Here is a 16560-nt window from a genome sequence, read left to right as displayed (position 1 = left end):
ATCTATCGATATATCTATGAAAATGCAATATACACAAGTTAGCCATGTCTCTTATTAAAGACTTATGTTGCAGCAGCACAGAAAGTAAACACACAGTAAATTCTTCATATAAACAAAAGAGCAAAATATATATCAATAGGAATTGAACACAACACATCACTTAAAGCAGCTCAAAACAGACTACAAGAAAAAAGCTTAGCATACTCTATAAATATAAGATATACAGTATAGTATCTGTACACAATAAATATACTAACCCGCTACTACTAAACTATGAATAAAAACTATATAGACAAGTGTGCACAACGGGGTAGAGTGGGAGTACACATTTGTGCAAGTTCACCATGTCCTGGTTATTGAAGGAGCCCAAACATAGTGGTGAATGAAAACAGAAACTATAGAGATGGGAGACAGAGGTGAGATGTAAAGAGTTTGTGCTTTTGGCAGCAAACATTTTCAGTATTGTTTTTTTGTGATAGAGAAGCTGAACCAGTCAGAGAAAGAGCTCTGCTGTCTGTCAAGTAGGTGGTGGAGTCAGGAGTATTAATTCATTATTAATTATGAACTGTTTGACCAGTGTCATCCTCTCCACCACAACTTCAAAGCTGTCTGGTTGCCAGTTACGGAGTCGACCTCTTCAGATTGTAAAGCTTAATTTAGATCTTTAATTTCCCAATAAAGTTCCCTGAAAGTTACCCTTTGTTTAAACCCAAGACCAACTGACCCAAAGACTATAAGAGTCTATAAAATAGATGGCAAATTTTTCACTATGTTTTGCATGTGCACAAAGAAAAAATCTATTATCATATAATAAATATATTATATGTTACCATATCACAACACAATGCAGACTAGACTACAGGGAAAGCAAATATTTAAGTTTTCAAAGCTTTAACACAAAGCTTTTATTTTGAAACCCGGATCACTGAGCCTCCCTCATCATTCTGTCTGAATTGACTCTCTCTCTCTTTCTCTGTGTCTCTCTGTCTCTCTCTCTCTCTCTCTCTCTCTCTATCTGTCTCTCTCTGTCTCTCTCTCTCTTTCTCTCTGCCTCTCTCTCTCTCTCTCTCTCTCTCTCTCTCTCTCTCTCTCTCTCTCTCTGTCTCTCTCTCTGCCTCTCTCTCTCTCTCTCTCTCCCTCTCTCTCTCTCTCTCTCTCTCTCTCTCTCTCTCTCTCTCTCTCTCTCTCTCTCTCTCTCTCTCTCTCTCTCTCTCTTTCTCTCTCTCTCTTTCTCTCGGGGCCCCAGAGGAAAGCTCTGGAGCCATTGGTTGATTCCCGCCATCATGTGCCAGTCTAGACACTTTGGCGGCTGGGAGCCGCACTGATTGTTGCGCAAACAGTTTCAAGTTTCTTAACTCTTAAAGACGCAGCATCCTGCTCTGCTCAAACTGGAAACGTTGTGATCCCAGGGAGAATCCCACTGATCACGAGTGAACAGAGATGCAAATAAATACAGAAATAAAAAAAAAAAACAAATGCCTTCATGGCCTGTAAATGTGCATAAAGTATGAAAAATAAAACACAGATCATGAGGGAAAAATGCCCCCAAAACTCATATTTTCAAACCAACATCACCAACATCAGCAACAATAACAACAAAATACAGAAATCTTACTTTTCCTGGGGTGTTTAGGATTGATGATGATGTTTATTATATTGCATTCATATTATATATAATTACTCTCAAGAAAGGTTGATGCAGCACTTTTGAGTATGGTTTTAAAATGAATGGATTTGAGTAGTTTAAAGTATTATTTAATGGAAATACTTCACTCAAGTGCCTAAAAACTACAAGTAGCCTGCTTACTTGTATTTAGATTATGACTGTACAGCATTAAAATATGTTAATACCTCAATAACTATGGAGGATGGAAGTTGCCAAAATCATATTTAATTAACTAATATGCCATAAATTTACCGAAAATAAAAATGTTGACATTAATTGATGAAATGAGACGCACTTTTTCTCACTTGATTTGCTTCTTTATTTATTTACTTTTGTATTAAATATCATATTTATTTAATTACTCATTTTATTTCCCATTTTGTTCATATATTTATTTATTAATTTAAATAAATTAATATTATCTTTTAAATGTATTTATTTCCTTTTTCATATATATTTTTTTATTTGGCAGATCCCATCATCCATAAATAACATTATTAATCATAATGAGATTTAAACACATTTTACTGCAAACACATTTTTAATTCTACATTAGATAATTGCACAAGACTTAATAAATTACAATATTACTCTGATCATAGTGTCAATGTATGACAATATATAATGTCAATAAAGGATTTGAAGTCCATTTAAATCAGTGACAGTGTGTGTTAACTTCCTTATAAAGGCTCTGATCACAGAGTTGGAGCTTCAATCTCTGGCTCCTCCTGTGCACATGCCGAAGTGTCCTTGGATAAGACGTTGAATTGATCCCAATGGTCAGGTCAGCATTTTGCATGGTGTGTACGTATGTGTGATTGTGTGAGAATGGGGGAATGAGAAGCCGACTGTACAGCGGGATGTATAAACGCAGCTATCTATTTACAGATGGAGGTTACGCTACAAACCCTAGCTGCCAAAATAGTGACTGTTCACACAGTTTAGTAGAGGGACCTATTAAACATTGCTAGCAAAGAGCACAGGGGTTAAACAGCGGGGGGATTAGGGTATCCCCAAATGGCATCACGCCAGTCCTGCCACTGCCCAATTCTGTGCCAATGTGACTGCCTCCACACTGCCTGAGACTGGCATTTTAACAACTCTGCAAGCGTTGGTTCAGTTGGATGTTACAGCCGTGGGATTAGCACAGTCTTCCTGGTGGGTGACCGTTCACACCTCATATCAGGACAGTTAACCCTGCGTGTCAGTGGCATGTCCAGTTACCGTATGTGTGCTGTGTATCAGGACCAGGACCCTTCTGGGGTATGTGAGGGACGACAGGGCTGGCTGAAGACGTGGGAGTCGAGTTACAATGACAGAAGGAGAGAGTCGAGGAAAAAGAGGAGAGTAGTGTGTGTGTGTGTGTGTGTGTGTGTGTGTGTGTTAGTGTGGCTGCAGAGGGCACCTGTTCAAAATGTGTTTCCCTGTGTAACTCAATCAGATGCAGAGAGGGAAGTGTTTTAGAAGGGGTTCGTCCAGAGTTGAATGTTTCAGTGGCTATAAACACCACTGGAACTCACAGCCACGGGAAACCTGATTTATTGGTCTTTAAAATAATAAATAACCATTTATTGTCTTTACAAATAGATCACAGACTCATGAGAAGTTCAGGCGCATTGGCCGTCACACTGATGTTGTTGTCTATATATTAATGTTTTCTGTATATGAGTACAAAATGGAAAGAAAAGGTCAGATGGGAGTTATTACCTCAGCTGAGACAAACACATAAATCAAAGTGGGTGTAACATTCTTTAACTCAACACTCGGTTACACATAAAGTTGTCATAGTAGAATCACAGAAGGTTTATTAACAGGTCAGGTGTGTAAGGGAAGACTTGATGCATTTTATAATATTAATATTATTCTAATAACTTTCTTTCTACAGTACATACATGCTTACAAACACCGCCAATCATATCAAAGTCATGATGAAGACAGGCAAAGAAAACAAACTTGAACAAACTTTGTGTTCTGCCTTTTGTCATGTTGCCCATTGGTTACCACAAAAAACATATTTGTGATATGTGATGACTATAATAAAAGCCACCATGACGTCAAAAGGCCCAACCCAGAGTCTAACCAAGTGGTAATTAATGTGAGACAGGATGGCATTAACCTGGGCAATATTCCCTCCCTATCACATCACTCTCCTCTGGCACATCCGGTATGCATTCATGGACAAATATAGCGTGCATAAAAACTGTGTACAAAGAGAGTGGCTAATGTAAATAGAGTCCAAGTGCAATAGGTTTACATTGTTCCTAGATACAAGAATTCTGTGCAATAAAACAATTATGTATATAAAGCCAACTGCGCAGTCTACAGATATTTGATTTCCTTACTTTAACTCAGCATCTTTCTTGTTAAATTTGATATTTTAAAATGCGTATTTTGAACTTTTAAATTAATATTCTATACTGCATATTTCGGTACTGTAATAATATTATTTCCATATCATTTTATGGTTCGGCACCTGACTGGATGTACAACAGTAATTACTTTGGAGACAATAAAGCTCCCTTAAATGAATCTTGAATCAATAGTCCGGGAATTGTTGAGTCTGCATCACTAAAATCCAAAGAGGACAAGCTGACCGGCTGACCGGAGAGAAATTGGTTATTGGACACTTGACAAAAAAGCAATAGTCTGTGCAACCGCAGCATCATTGGATTACACGTTCACTCATTATTACTGTTCTGTGTGCATTGATTCTCTAAACAGAAATAGAAGATAAACAGTAGAGGAAGAACAGAAGAAGATGAGACGAATAGCTTTCATTCAATAAAAATAAAGAGCCTTTAATGCAAGCTGTAATCAGTTGATGATTACAAACTGTCTTTTCTTTAATAGTATTTTTGAACTTGGACAGGGGTCATGGGTGACCTGCTGAATTTGAAGACACAGACTTCTGATAAAAGTATTACTTGTGAGCTGATTGTTATTTTCATCTTTGTGTTATTGGAACACTTTTCTCTTTGCACCGCCGTACACTCCCCAGGAGATTAGGCCCGACAAGACTTTCAAAGCTAAACAGCTTTCATTGATATTACTTATTAAAAAATGTCCTTTAAAAACAGTTCTGTGGGATTATGTGGGGCATTATTTCTATGGATAGATTGTTGCTGTTGAAACTTTTAAATGTGATTTTCAAAAGCTCTGAACACCATCAGCAAAATTATATTTACTTTATTTGGACTGAATTGGAGGCAAATCATTCAAAACCTGAACAAGAAAACCACAACAGTTAAACAACATACAACATGGTTCACATTATATCTTGTGAAAAGTTATGCACCACAATTTTTATGCTATCTTATGAAATATGACGTTTTATTTAACTCTGTGAAATAGCGACAAGAAGTGGTTGTGAAGATTAAATTTAGGCAACAAAAAGATGATGGTTAGATTTAGGCACCAAAGCTACCGTTACATGACGGGTTAAGTAGACAAAGGTTGATGGTTAGGTTTAGGCATCAAAGCAACTTGGTTAGGATGAGAATTTTTTTTTATGGTTTGTTTTAGCACTTAGGACACAAACACCGCTTGGAAACAAACACCGTCTCCCCAAGTAAAGTCCTTGGTTTTGGGACCAATGCACCACTCCGACCCACCTCCCCATGCAAAGTTTAGAGGTCTGATCACTCGATTTCCTTCTTTACTCCAGATGTAATTTGTACTGTGATAAATATGTGGATTACACATGAAACCCCAGTGCATTACTTTGAACTGGAACAGTCTGATCTGCATGAATACTGAAGCCTGAGGGGGTGAACTGACCCTTTACGGAATCTGTGTCAGTTCAGCAATTGTTACTGACGCCATGTAAATACATCCTGGTTGTGTGTTGGTTATAAGGTGTGTGTGTGTGTGTGTGTGTGTGTGTGTGTGTGTGTGTGTGTGTGTGTGTGTGTGTGTGTGTGTGTGTGTGTGTGTGTGTGTGTGGGAAGAGGGTGGTGTTGGTGTATGAAGGTTGGTGGGAGAGTAGACAGGGTGTCCGGCACCAAACCACCTCCCAAAATAAACTCAGTCCCTGCGTCTCCTGTCTGTCCAGTGGCAGACCCGCGGGCTCCCACAGATCCAACAGCAGCAGCAGAGAGGAGTCTGGGGCCCGGCGGCCTGTCACAGGAACAACATGTCATCAGCTTCATCGCTCCCCTAATGGCTCTCCTCTAGACCAGAGACACTGTGTTGCCCCACCAAGGCGGCAGTTTACTCTGTACACACACACACACACACACACACACACACACACACACACACACACACACACACCCAGTCACATGCGTACATAAACATTCATGCACGCACAAACACTCCTGCTGCCCACTCCCAGCCACTTACAGGCCAGCACCGGAGAGACTAGGAGGCCCCTTTATGAAAACATGCAGCGGTGCTAGAGATAATGTCTGGCCAGACCTCTGGACTCACGCCAGGCTGCCCTCTTAATCTGACGTCCATAGGAATCTCTGCACAGAAACACTGCCAAGGAACAGTAACATTAGCCAGCTAAAATATTAATCTGTTTGGAGCTGATCCTGAATTAAAGGGATGATTCAACATTGCTGGAATTATACAAATTTGCGTTCTTGCAGAGAACTAGATGAGAAGATTGATACCAATCTCATGTGTCTGTTAAATGTAAAGTTTCAGCTAGAACTCATTAGCTTAGCTTAGCATAAAATCAGGGAATAGGGGGAAACAGCTAGCCTGGTTCTGTCCAATGGTGAGAAAATACAACATTAAAAAAACACCAGACTTCTAAACAGATTTATCTGATTTTGGTTATTATAGATCAAAGATATAACATTGCACAGTTTCCCAGTGTTTACGCTAAGCTAAGGCTAAGGCTGCTGGCTGTCATATTTTTATCAAACAGACATGAGAGAGGTAGGCTATCCCTCTTCGCATCAAATTTTCTGCAAGAAAGACGATAACCATAATACCAAAATTTCGAAAACATCTCTTTTAATTAAGTTACAGCTAGCATCAGCTTAGTTTAGCTTAGCATACTGACTGGAAACAGGGGGAAACAGCTAGCCAGACTCTTTCCAAAAGGAAAATACCAGAACCACTACAACTCACTAATTACAAAGTTACAAAATTAATTATAGGCTAGAACCAGGCTAGCTGTTTCCCTGTTTCAAGTCTTTATGCTAAGCTAAGATACTATCTGTGCCAAGTATGTAGCACACAGGCATGAAAGTGGCAACGATCTTCTCATCTCTCAGTAGGAAAGCGTTTAAGCATATTTCCCTATAATGTAAAAAACTTACTTTAAATAACACCCAAAATTAAGGTAGAGTGAGCATGTTTTCATAATACAGTACATGTGTAAAAATACTGTGTGGGAGATGTGTTGTTTTTAGGATTCAAAGTTTATTCAGTGTGCATGTTTCTTAGAGCCAAATCAAGCTGTCTCACACCAACCTTTAGCAGTTTGAACCTTACACCTTCAGAGTGAAAGAAGTCAAGAAGCCAGCTGAACTCCTTTCCTTGTTAACAATTCTCAGTTCAGCAGCACACACCCATCTCCGTCTGCTGGACTTCTGGCACCAGGGAGGGTGTAATCAAGCCTCTCTCTGCCCTCTGCACTCACAGTTCAGCTCTAATGCTCCACCATCCCTTTGAAACTGCACTCAGTTACCCTTTCAATGAATTTCCATGCACTTTTTTTTCAAGGGCAACATATTTATTTTCTTTCCCTCTCTTTGCGGGCCCGACTCGTCTCACGCTCACCACTGGGTCTAGGCGAGCCGCTGGCTGCACTAGTTAGCTCATTAATCACTCTTCTCTCCTTCTCCGTTCTGAGAAACAGAGTCACTAATTAATGGAAAGCACTTTATGACAGAACACAGGGGTTTCCTGGAAATTAACCATTAATCTAGACTTCCATTATAGATCTAATAGCATGAGGTGGGCGGGGATGGATTGCTTTGAAACGGTGGTAAGGGATGATGGCGGTAACACGACACTAGAAAGAAGAGCTGCACAAAAAAGAGTGTAAAAGCTCATTAATGTTAATGCAAGCATTAGCCAAATTACCAACTGTGCAGGTTAATGGCAGCTGCATCACCAGCTGTATGTGCACCAATGCAGAATCACATGTTGACTATTTTGGGCTTTAATTAGATGGAAAAAACTAAAGAGAAACTGGGATAACATGCAGAACAGTTCCTTGTCAGAACATTGTGATTACAATGTGCCACAGGCCATTAGGCCTTTGGATGCATCATATTTCCTCACGTCTAACAAAGTCGCTGTTCCACATAAATTCCACCTGATTTGATATCTCATTACACTTTGAGGTTTTACAATATCCTTCTTGACCCGCTCATTGGACACACTGTTGCAAGAAAACACATTTGCTTTCAGGGCACCACAATGCATTCAGGAATACTTGTTGATATCAGTTTGACAAACTGATATATTGGCAGAGTTTGGGACAGTGTGTTAGCTCAGGATTTAGATCTGATGCAAATCTATTGGACTAAAATTAAAGTTAATACAAAAAAATACTCTGAAGTACTCATGCTGACACAGATGCTTCCCAGAAAACTTGTTGCAGTTTCTCTGAGGCAAACAGGCAAAAAAAAAAACCCTACCTGTTATCCACTTATTATAACATCTCTCAATCAGCACGTTCACTTTAGTTTTGTAAACACGTGCAAAATCAAAAGATACTTCATGTCTTTTGATGCAAATGAGTCACAAACCACATTCACACATGGAGTTTCAGTCAGTTCCCAGTCATTAAAACTGGGTCTGGTTTCGGTAAAGGCCAAGGTTGTTGGACATGATATTTCCGCGTTTGTTTACTTTCACAGTATTGTATTTTGTTTAGACTTCCACTGGGGGGGCACAGTATCTAAGAAAACTAGGAAGGAAACAGGATGAAAACAAAGGAAGAGGAAAGGAACCCAGTGTGATGGAGCCTGTCCCTCACTGATCCTGGTTCAGCCGGAGTCATGCGGACAGTGGCGCCACCGCTGCAACTAATGGCTGTGGTCACTCACGGAGGACCTTTTTATTTATTTTTTTACATGAAAGCACAAACAACCAAACAAAGTAATGAATGGAGGGGGAATCTCAATTTAAAATCAGTCACTGATACTCACTAAGGTCAAGTGCCCGGGAAGAATATGTATTTGAGAGTTTACAGCTTAGTGGTTGAAGTGCATCGCTACGATTAAGTGCATTGTTGTGTGCTTCTTTTTTATGGTGTTAAAAAAGTATCTTAGGGCATTTTATGCATTTATTATAGAGATAACAGTTGAGACATGACAGGAAATGAGAGGAGAGAGAGGGAGAATGAAGCAAACAGGGATGTTGTGGTTCATGGTCGACTACTAAACTCAAGGCCAACAGGCGACACTGTTCTGTGCTTTTAAAGTAAAGCAAATCCTATAAAATTTATTTTTACGCACTGTAGCCAAAACTCATAGCAATTGTTAATAAATCAAAGAATATTTAGAAAATTGAGGACAAAATACAAAGGAAAGAAAGAAATGCAGGTTTAAATCTATGAAGACTCAACATTATCAATATGATAAAATAAAAATCAATATGATATGTGAAGGTGTGAAAACAAATAAAGTGGCGTGCTATTTATACGCCCTCCCATGAGACCACGTTGCCCAGTGCCCCACTTTATATTGAAATGTCCCTTTAACAAAACAATTATTTATTTCATAATTAAAAACACAATGTGTCGGTCATTATATGACAATGCCGTGGCTATATTACATATTTTTTCGTATTCATTCATATAATTATTTATTAGGACATATATAATATATTATTTACTTAATATTGAACTATTTGGGTCTCCATAAGAATCAAGGTTTCAAGCTGAAGGTGGTAAAAAATATGTTTTTTTCATGTTTTCATATTTGCGGCAACCGTCACTATATCCGGACGGCACAACGAGACAGCAGATCAGTGAAAAAGTGATGTTGTTCTACCTCCACCTTCTTCTTCCTGTCTGCTCCTATTGGCATCTGCTCGATCCACTGCGTCTCGCCAACAGCCACTCAGAGTCGAGGAGTCTCTGACGCAGCGTCAATGACTCATGAACTCTGATCAAACTATAGGCAACACAGTAATATTGATTCATATTTGATCAGTGCGGCCTAGTTTTACACTTACTGACTCTGCGTCAGAGACTCCTCGGCTCTGAGTGGTTGTTTTTCTTCGGCGCGGTGGAAACTAGCAGATGACATTAGCAGCAGACAGGAACAGAAGATGGAGGTAGAGCTACATCACGTTTTCACTGTTTGTCTATTTCATTGTGCTGTGAGGATATAGTGACAATTTCAGCAAAAATAAAAAAATAATAACTTCAGCTTTAAACCCTGTAAAGCACAAAACCCTTTTCTGATTAATATGCTGCAAAATATAGTTACACACTGTCTTGGCTACAGATTCATGCAGAACAAAACCTCAGCGGTTAAAAAATATGTATCGCGTCACATGACTTGTTTTTAGACACAGTGTGTGCAAGTTATTACAAACTCTGAGTGTGTAAGAATGTAACACCTTCCTCTGTGTACCATGAATTATTTATGATCCATTTATCTCCAGAGCAGAACATTCATCATTACCTGACGTTTCTGCCTGTCTTCTGATTTGTTCGTTTTTCCTTGAATTTCCCCAGATACACGTATCCACAAATGAAGCACTTTGTGCACATGATGTTTCTCTAATCCCGAATAACGTGAAGCTTATTTTCTCCATCTCTGGCAGTTGAGCATTGCATCATATGGGGTTACTTTAGCCAAATTTAAATGTGCAAAACATGACTTTCCTGACTTCATGTTCATAACCTTCCCAGTGAGAATTTGGCCCAGAACGGTGAGTAACTTAATATAGACGACCTAACAAGGCTGAGCTGAGAGTGGTGACTAGAACAAATCTTGAGATCCTCAGGATGTTTCAGTCATGGTGTTCATATGTTTCTGTACTGATGCCAGAGATGTTAATATCAGGTCTCCTGGAAATACTTTGGTATTTAAAATGCATTTTTTGGAGAATCGACGGACAAATATCTGTTTCTTACTTGATTTATTTGGTATGTGATATTTGATAGAAAGAGAGGAAATATTGGTGGAGACAGAGAGAGACGACGTGTATGACATGCAACACAGGTTACTCGCAGGAACGTTGTGGTTATTTAACTCATGTCTTAAGCATTACACCTTGTATGATATATATTTTTAAAATTATTTTCCTGCTGTATCCTTTTGTGCATAGTCTTTATGTACTGCTCTGACCGTGTGGCTATGTTTTATTGTTATTGTATGTAATTCCCCTTACTGTGGGAAGCCTTCTGTGCTTCTTTGTGGTATTTAAACACATTCATTATAAACATTTGGAAGTGATACATAAATTTCATTATTATTGTTATTGGCAGTGCCTTAACCCCATGCAAAAACTAGCAACTTCTTATCATGCAGTGTCCAGTGGTCGCAGGAATGCACAGGTTTACAAGAAGAAAAAAACGTAAATTTACTATACTCAAGGTTTTTTTACTGGCATATTCTCTGAGATTAAAGTCATGATTGTTTTTTTAAATTGATTTCTGTGAAGGAACCGCATCGCTTCATTTTGCAAAAGTTGGATTAACCTCATGACACCACAGACACTTGTATTATTATTCTTTGAAGGTCTTGGAAGAGACGTTGTCGTCCTATTAGGAAGAAAACAACATGCTGAGTTGGATGAGGTTTTTGTGCATCAGGAACTAGAATGTAACAGATACAAAGACATGGCTGGTTACATTTGTGGTGTGATGAGGTTGATCCAAACCGGGTGAAGTGACTTTTACTTTGAAGAAAAATAAATTTTCTAGCAAATGTGTGAATTTATAATCTTGTAAAAATTATAAAAAATATTTTTTTGAGAATATTACCCCCTCCCCGGCTGCATAAGTTATTTAATTTAATTTAATTATATTGTATTTTTTTTTTTTTTTTTTACCTACAAATGCCCCAAAATTCAGTATCAGTATCAGGCTAAGGTCAAAGTTAATGACTCTTATTTGGGATGTATCAAAAGACACCATATATTTAGTTTAATATTAACACCAGACCATCTAAACAAAGTGTTGCTGTCCAGTGATGGTCACACTCTGGCAGAGGAGCTACATTTTAACAACATAATAAAAGTGCACAGTATTATTTTTGATTTATGTCGCAGTCAGACGACAGGACGGATCGTTTTCTGGGAGGTGTTTATGTGCAGACACATAATTCATCTTTACATATGTTATAGTCCAAAAGCAGCACGTGCCATAAAAAACTAATATCCTAAATGAATCTGCTCATTAACAGATGAGATATTACATCTGCGGTTTTATTGATTCGTCTTCAGTTTGCAGTTGGTGACAAACAGGAGCAGATGACCGTCTGGCAGTCAGGGGACGGAGCAAGATGTAAAACAGAGGTGACAATCTCTGAGGAGGGTGGAGTATTTGCCACTAAGTCTGATGCTCAAGATGCACACACACACACACACGCACACGCACACACACACACACACACACACACACACACACACACACACACACACACACACACGCACACACACACACACGCACACGCACACACACACACACACACACACACAAATGCAGTTTCCTTTTAAGGCTATGTTGAACGCTGCCTGGCCGGTGTGGTCTTAAAGCTAAAGAATGATGCTGGAAATACTGATGCTTATTTATTATTATCAGGGGAAAGCATGTGGATCATAAATTAAAAAAAAATACCAGCCACTCCTTCGCTACAACCCAAACTATGAGTGTGTTTGGGTCAGTCCAGTTTGATTCAAAACAAGGCCGAAACAGAGCAGAGATTATAAACTTGAAGCGGACTACACCCACCGCTCTGCCAAACACACTCACAGAGCTCTGATTCTGTTTACACAGTGGAGGCTGGATGTTCAAGGGAACACACTCTGCATCGCATGTAATTGCTTGTGATTCTCTCTCTTCACTTCAAAGACAGGGAGCGCTGTAGTTCAAGGGTCAAAGGCTTGACTGTTGCCCAAATGCCCCCCAATTTCCTGTTTTGTCTGGCTCTGTGAGTGTGAAGGGCCACTTTCTGCTGGATTCAATGAGACAAAAACCGGTTCCACTTCAACTGATTCCTACCCTCTTTCTATCTTAGGTCGACTTTTTTGTTAACTTGTAAGCAAGGCAAGGCAAGGCCTCTTTATTCATATAGCACATTTCATACCCAGGCAACTCAATGTGCTTTACATAAAGACAAAACCTTTTTTAAAAACAGCATAAAAACAAAATACACAGTTAAAAGCAGGAGCAAAGAAGAATAAAAAGGTAAAAGAAAAGAAAATAGATCATGTTTAAAGTTATTAAAAAGAGCTCAGCTATAAGCACATGAAAAGAGAAATGTTTTTAACCCTGATTTAAAAGTGCTCACAGTTGGGGCTGATTTCAGATCTGCTGGTAGTTTGTTCCAGCTAAGCATTCATTTTCCTCTCACTGCTATAACGGGTTTAAAATGTTAGTTTTTATACACACAAAGCCTGGAACTGGAATGCAGCTTCGACTCCCTTATTTCATCTTGTCAGGATGAACCCTTTTTTACTGCCATGGAAAACAAGATCCTCTCTCTCCCACTCTTTTTTCCTTTTCTCTACATCTTAAATCAGCAGCAATGAAAGGGACACTCACATGCAATTATTAAAAACACTTATCTGTTTTATGTTACACGTCAAACTAAGAGCACAGACAATGTTTTTGTGCACATTTCAGCTGTATTTGCACTATATATTTGTCACATTTTACACTATATGTATCATTAACTTGTATTTGGAGTTAAGGTTTTTATCCCAGTATTTTTAGACTTGCACAACACCGTGGTCTAAGATAAACTGCATTTCAGTCCTCTATATGTCCTGTAAATATGGCAAAATTGACAATAAAGTTGACTTTTACTTTCAGGAAAAGAGGAAGAAAGTTTTCATATGTTTAATCTTAGAACACTTTAATCTTAAAGTTTCACAGGGGGAGTTTCTTTGCAAACAATCGGGTTGAGATAAACAAATGTCAAAATCCCCATTTCTGCACATCTGACTACAGAAAAGAGTCTGAAAACACACATATATGAGTTTTGAGGGGGTGAGGCTACATGCAAGTGAGTGGCCCCAGTGCTAAATTACACTGCAACATGGTCCCTCTCAAAGCCCACATCTGGGATTGGCCCTGACAACTGGATGCCGTGCTGCTCTAATTTTGGTTACTTTGTTTATAACCCTATAATAGAGACAGTATAGGACCACAGGGTAGGAATGAAGGAGGGCAGGACACAGACAAATGAAAAGCATTCATTTTGAAAAAGCTTCTGGGGATTTAGAGAAGAGTATAAAGTTAGGTAAAAAGATCTGTTTCAATTCCTGTTTGTTTGTTTTTACAGCTTTCCTCAATTTATTACAAACAAAAAAATGAACCAAGCGCACGATTTTGAAAACTTGAAGCTCATGAATCAACAACAAACATCCAGACCGAGCATAATATTACTGTAGTGGTTCTTATTTTACTTATATTACAGTGAGTTCTACTGAAAAAAGGTCACAATTGTGTATTCAGAAGTCTAACAATGTTGCCTTATCAACTATACGTTTTTAGTATTAAGGAGTATTTATATTGGGTAAATAAATGTGCAATGTATCCTATGCTGATGCAGATATTGAGTAAATGCAACATTATATATTCACAGTATTATATTAGAATATGGAAACACATGTCTTTATACTGTATGTACCATACAATTGATTGATTTCAGGACAAAACAATCATCAAAAAGTAAAAAAGGAAACAATTTGTACACAGTTTTATACATTTGAGCATGTAACATGGCCTCAGGAAGCATATAAAAGTATATATAAACAGTATTTTGATGGTGTTTTAAATGTATCAAGCCAGTGTCTCATTGATGCACTATGAGTGATATTCATATGTATACTGTGTGTATTGTTTTTGAGGGTTTAATTTTGCAAGAGATTTGTCTCCGCTCCAGGAAACGTGTTTAAACGATTGAGGGAAAACTGTAAATCAGGGCAAACGTTGTAAATGCCTTGTTTTGTTTCCTTTTAACAGGATACACATCATCACAGCTATTTCTCCTCTGAACACTACAGGTTGTAGCTTGTCGAGTTGGGAATGCGTGGATGAAACAATAATGAGAAATCTGTAATTATATTGGGAGCAGATCTGGGCTTTGCCAACCCACTCACCCTCTGAGCATAAACACAATCACTGAATACTCTTTGTCAACACTGGATAGAGAGAAAAAAGTCACTTGACAGTAAACAACATTTTTCCCCTGAGGACAAGGCTCAACTCACCGGATGGAAACAGAAAAGTGGTTGGCATTTCTTCAGTGTTTATGGAGTTAGTTTAGGGATTAAACTGTCATCTGTGCGCTGATTTGTCAGCTCTAATCTTAAATCTCTAATCTCAGACATGTGAGCAGTTTCAAGGGCCATTGAAAAACAAAAACAGGTGATGACGTCTGAAGTGTTGCAGCCAGTAACTTTAATGTGATGTTCGGCTTAATTCGCCGTCATTATCTCAAACGGTATTTAATATGATCATTTATAACAACCTCTGAAGCTGCCTCATCATCCAGGAGGCTGCAGCGCTCACAGCTTCAATGACCTGTAAAGTCAAATATTGAGCAGGAAATCTAAATAAAGTATTTCAACATATTAAAGAAGGTTTTTTATGGAGTTGTGTGTGTATACAATGGAGAAAAAACATAGAAATATAATGAGAAAAATTGTAAAAGAGAATTTACGACAGACACCCAGTTTGAAATACTGCAAAATGAGCAAATATATAAATTGCAATATGTTCAACAGTGTGCCATGGGCTCAGTCACCAATGTGTCAAGTCCTTCATTGACTTAACAGACATTTATTTAAATCGAAATCTTCAAGCCTTAAATCAAAGCACGCCACTGTCTGGTGAAAAAGAAATCTCCAGTTTTGATGACTTGTTGTTCTCTGATGCGGTCAAAAGTCATAGCAAATTATGCTAGTGTTGAAACAATGACATTTAAATAATCAGTAGTTTGATCATTGATTATTCAATTAAATGTAATATTTTCTACTGTTGGACTTTGTCGGACTAAACAAGAAATCTGAAAAAAGGGGAATGTGGTCCCCATTTTTACCCATATTTTCCGATATTTTATATAACCAAGAAGGTTAAAAAAACATAAATCAACACATAAATCCATAATGAAAATAACTATTAGATGCAGTCCTAAAATGACTAAAGCAAAACAAATATCTTTCGCTTCAATAAAGACACAGCTTTACACTATTTAAACATCTGAGGAATTGAAACCCAACATCACAACTAATCCTGCCGGCTCTTTATAAATAAAATAAAAAGACGGGTGAACTTAATGTCAGGATGGTGCATAAACTGACTCAGATTTTTTTTTAAGTATTCATTTGTGTAGGATGAGTTGACCGTTACATTATACAGTGTATTTTTGCCAAACCAAAAAGGAGTTTTCCTATTAGTTACACTTTAAAACCAAATGTAATAACTAAAGTAAAATTGAACTGTAACGGTCATGGAAAGCAAATAAATCAGATATGAGAATTATTATGTTACAAGTTGTTCTTAGCAGAAAACATGTCCTCGTGGTCTTTACGGTCCACTTGACTTTAACTTTGACCAAACATTCTTACTTTTTATTGAATTGATCCATTTAAAAACACAAAAAAAACATTGAATTATTCTCTTATGCCCAAACGATTTCCCCCAAAATACACTGTAAATAATAAAAACGTCTCGAAACACACGTGATGATCAACTCCACAAAGTGGAGGAGGATTTTTATTGCAAAAACTCATTTCTCTCT

This window comes from Echiichthys vipera (assembly GCF_963691815.1).
Source record: "Echiichthys vipera genome assembly, chromosome: 1".
Classification (NCBI taxonomy): Eukaryota; Metazoa; Chordata; class Actinopteri; order Perciformes; family Trachinidae; genus Echiichthys; species Echiichthys vipera.
This window is presented reverse-complemented; position numbering follows the sequence as displayed.